Here is a 5,000-nt window from a genome sequence, read left to right as displayed (position 1 = left end):
CTCACTCTGGAAGCCTGTAGAGCTAAGGAGAGGGCGGCCGAGGGTTCGGGCCCCAAGAAAGTTAGGCGCCAGGAAACTTATGAGGAATGGCAGGCCGGATATAGGGTGTTGGCGTCCTGCTATGTTGATAGGTGGCCGACTCAGGGGCATAACCTTTTTAAATATCAAGACACTATTGGTGATATTTACAAAAGGTTCAGGGAAGGTGCTTGGCGGGACTACGATGTGGCGTTTCGCAAGAAAATGGTGGGTAACCCCATCTTACACTTCGGGACGCAAGATATGCACCTGTGGTCTAAGTTGGGGCGCGAGAGGTCTACTTCGCCAACCGGGGCGGCGAAGCCTGGGACGCAGCGGTCCTTTCCGCGCCCGAAGAGGCGGGGGAGGGAGTGCTGGAAATTCCAGGACAAGCAGTGTGACAGGGGAGCAAATTGCTCCTTTCGGCACATCTGCAAGTTTTGCAGCGGACCCCACCCGGGTGCAGAATGCGCGAATAGAAGGGGAGCCGGTGCACCCTCCCCGATTAGTAGAGGGGGACCTGGGGGCAAGGGCCCCAACTCCACTTAGGTACGAGAGGATGGCGCCGTGGCTGGCACTGTATCCTGACGGCGAGGCAGCGGCAGTCCTGTCGTCGGGATTGAGGGTGGGGTTTAGGATACCGATTACATCGCAAGTGACCGGGTCCTCCGTCCACCGTAACCTAAAGTCAGCTTATGAGTTCCCGCACGTAGTGAGGGAGAAGCTGGATAAGGAACTGAGGCTGGGGAGGGTGGTCGGCCCATTTCGGGACCGACCAATCGCGGATCTAGTAGTCTCTCCACTGGGAGTAGTTCCCAAGCGGGAGAAGGGGAAGTACAGGCTCATTCACCACTTGTCTTATCCCAAGGGGGCGTCAGTGAACGATGCGATAGATCTGGACCTCAGTTCCGTGCATTATCAGTCCTTTGACGAGGCACTGGAGGTGGTTCGCTCTCGGGGTCGCGGGGCCTTGATGGCCAAGCTGGACATTGAGTCCGCCTTCCGCTTGCTCCCACTTCATCCTTCCTCATTCCGGCTGATGGGGATGAAGTTCGAGGGTGAATTTTTTGTTGACAGGTGTTTGCCCATGGGCTGCTCCTTGTCATGTGCCCTTTTTGAATGCTTCAGCTCCTTCCTGCACTGGGTAGTGCAGAGGGCGTCTGGGGGCGGGGCCGTGGCTCACTACCTGGATGATTTCCTGCTGGTAGGGGGTCCAGATACTGACGAATGTGCGGCATTGATGCGGGTGATGCAGGATATTACAGCAGAGTTTGGAGTGCCGCTCGCGCACAAAAAAACGCAGGGACCATGTACCTGCCTGACATTCCTAGGCATAGAGATCGACACTGTTGCCTCCCTATGCCGGCTCCCAAAAGATAAAGTCGACCGCCTACTTGGGGCGGTTCAATCCGCATGTCGCGCGGAGCATATCTCCATTACTGAGCTGCAATCCCTTCTGGGGTTGCTTAACTTTGCGGGGAGGGCGATCCCCATGGGGAGGGTCTTCAACCGCAGGTTAGAAGCTCAATTGAAGGGGCCTCGGACGCTTAGCCACAAGCGTCGGGTGACAGAGGAGATGAGGGACGACCTGAGAGTTTGGGAGAGGTTCCTTGTTCATTTTAACGGGGTCTGCCTTTGGAGAGACGGGCCCATTTCCAATCAAACCTTGCATCTGTTCACGGATGCCGCGGGCGGGTTTGGCTATGGAGCCTATTTAGACGGAGACTGGAGTGCGGAGCCATGGCCAGAGGGCTGGGCTGCCGCGGGTCTCACGCGTAACCTTACAATGCTAGAACTCTTCCCTATTGTGGTAGCAATAGAACTATGGGGAGAGAGGCTGTCAAATCGGTCAGTAATCTTCTGGTCAGACAATATGAGCGTGGTATATGCCATAAACAGGTTGTCAGCAACCTCACCGGTGGTGGTGACCTACCTACGGCACCTCGTCTTGCGGTGTTTGCAGCTTAATGTTCGCTTCACAGCACGGCACGTCCCAGGGGTGAGCAACGTGATAGCAGATGCCCTTTCCAGATTTCAATGGGATCAGTTTAGAAGGGTAGCCCCGAGGGCGGCAGCTGAGGGTCTAACGTGCCCTCTTTTCCTTTGGCAGCTGGCGGGGGTTGGGAGTCCATCCTCCCCATGATCAGGGCATCGCTGGCTCCTAAGACGTGGGCTGCGTATTCGGCGCATTGGAGGGCATGGGAGCGTTTCAGCGTGCAGAAGGGCTTCTTGTTGTGTCAGGCGTCTCAGGTACACGTTCTAGAATGGCTTGCGTGCTTGAAGCTTGAGGGTATGTCCAGATTGTCAGCTTTGAGCAGGTTAGCGGCATTGTCCTTTTTCAATAAAGCCTTAGGTTTCAGGGATTATACAGGTACTTTTCTAGTAAGGCAGATCTTGAAGGGATGGGGCCGGTTGGCTCCACCCGCAAAGGATCGGAGGGAGCCGATCACGACAGAAAGATTGCGCTCGTTGGTAGTAAATCTGGGGGCAGTGTGCAGTTCAGCATACGAGGCGGTCTTGTTCCGGGCTGCTTTCGCGCTGGCATTTGCGGGGGCGCTGAGGATAGGCGAAGTGGTCGCCTCCTCCACAAGAGGGGAGGTAGGCGGTATTAAAGTGGGTCACGTAAGGACCACGGACGATTGCGTGCTCTTGCTCATTCCCAGATCCAAAACTGATCAGGATGGGAAAGGGGCCTGGTTGCCTTTAGCCAGACACGAATACACAGAGTGCTGCCCGGTATCGAGCGTGGCGGATTATTGCCGTGTACGGCCGGTCGGAGGACTACAGTTTCTCGTGCACGAGGACGGTAGTTCACTTTCAGCTTTCCAGTTCCGCAAAGTGCTTGCCAAAGTGGCAGCGGCAGCGGGATTGGATCCATCTAAGATTGCGCCGCATTCATTCCGCATCGGGGCAGCGACTAGTGCTGCGGCCTTGGGGTCGTCGCAGGCGGTCATTAAGAAAATGGGGCGTTGGAAGTCTGAGCGATATAGGGGCTATATTCGCCCATTGCATGCTTAGTGATGAGGGTGTGTAAGGTGTGTAACCTCTTGATTCCTTCCCCGACTTGGTGGGGAGTGGGGGGGGTGAGAAGGGGGTATTTCCAGTGGTCTGTCACCATTTCATTGTCCCCATCCATGTTGTTATAGGTACAGGAAAGACCCCGGTGCGCGTGTGGATTATTGGGCACTCCTTTATCCACTGGGCGGCTATCAGGGCGCATCATTCCCCGGGAGGGCAACAGCTAGGATTGGCAACATCCAGGGCTAACATTCGCTGGCTCGGGCGCAGGGGTCTTAATTGGAGGGAGCTTCCCGCTCTGTTACAGGATGCACATAGGAGGTGGGGAAAGCCTCAAGTGATTGTTGTGCATCTGGGCGGAAATGACTTGGGATCCATTCCCGTGTTGGATTTAATACGGATTATGGTTGCGGACATTAAGTGGGTGTGCACATGGCTTCAGGATGTGCGGATAGGTTGGTCTAACATGGTTGCACGGCTGCGTTGGCGTCACATTGTGACACAGAGGGCAGCGTACAATGTCCGCAAGAAAGTTAATAGGGAAGTGGGGAGAGCGGTCACGGCCGTGGGAGGTTTTGTCATTAGGCATGACACTATTACGGCCGACAAGAAGGCCCTTTACCGACCGGATGGGGTTCACTTGGCGGACGTCGGGTTGGACATTTTCCTGGCTAACCTTAAGACAGCCATCTCATCGGTTGTTTAAAATGAACATTTATTAGGGCATTTAGTTAGTTTCAAAGTTCTGTGCTATGGTTGGCATCCGACCGTTGTTAACACAGCGTTATTTATATATAAAAAAAAAAAAAAAAAAAGTTGAATTTGGTTGTATGTTATATTGTTATACTGTTATTTAAGGGCTATGTTGGTTAAGTGTGGCGGCAAGAGGCGTCTTTTGTGGCGGTCGGGCAAGGCCCTGGGAGCGGGCGCAGTGTGAGCAGAGTGACGGCCCGAACACAGGGAGAGGTGTCGCCCACTAAGTGCCGGCTTAGGGGTTCCTCTCCCCCCTTTTAAAGAGCTGCAGGCCGAAGAGCTCTACATAACAAAATCTCTCTCACTGTGCCAATGAGCGTGCGCAACCCCTGTGCCACGCTGCAGACATCGGAGGGGCCTTGTCCGTCAATAAGTAGGGGTTAGTTAGCTAGAAGAAGATGCCGCCACCAACTGGAATGAACTTGCTACAAGTTCAGGGATAGGTTGATTTGAGCTGCCTAATTATTGGCTAAGATTAGGCAGAATTCAATTTGTTTAATAAACGCGACCGTGACCGGTCTTTTCCCCAAAGCAGTTGTGTTGTGTTTTTATTGAAAACGTAGGACGTAATAGGAGGTTTATCCCTTATGGAAGTGGAGGGCCCTCTAGTGGGCCTGTAGCAAAATTAAGGGATAGCTGACTTGAAGTCTGGAGGATTCTAGAAGTGTGTGTATGCTACAATGTTGCAAATGTGTGGGAGGGTGTACCTCTTGCCTTTATAGGGTCCTGTTCCAGTGGATTCGGCCTCTTCCTGCCTCCAGACTTCGAGGAGAACTTTCCCCGCCCGCCCGTCCCTGGATGAAGGTATGTGGCGGCAAGTTAGGTTAAGGGTAAGTCAGTCCTCGGCGGGGGTAGGTTTAGTTGAACCAGCCCCATAAGCCCGAGGTTGTAATTTAGTCATCCACCTCTCTCATACGTGTTGGACGATTCGTTTGGAGAGGATGCCTTACTGGGTTGGTGAAATTGTGCCCTAGCTGGCGGTCGGGCAAGGCCCTGGGAGCGGGCGCAGTGTGAGCAGAGTGACGGCCCGAACACAGGGAGAGGTGTCGCCCACTAAGTGCCGGCTTAGGGGTTCCTCTCCCCCCTTTTAAAGAGCTGCAGGCCGAAGAGCTCTACATAACAAAATCTCTCTCACTGTGCCAATGAGCGTGCGCAACCCCTGTGCCACGCTGCAGACATCGGAGGGGCCTTGTCCGTCAATAAGTAGGGGT

The sequence above is a fragment of the Bombina bombina genome, chromosome 1, assembly GCF_027579735.1.
Source record: "Bombina bombina isolate aBomBom1 chromosome 1, aBomBom1.pri, whole genome shotgun sequence".
In the NCBI taxonomy this organism is placed as follows: domain Eukaryota; kingdom Metazoa; phylum Chordata; class Amphibia; order Anura; family Bombinatoridae; genus Bombina; species Bombina bombina.
Note: the sequence above shows the minus strand (reverse complement) of the source record.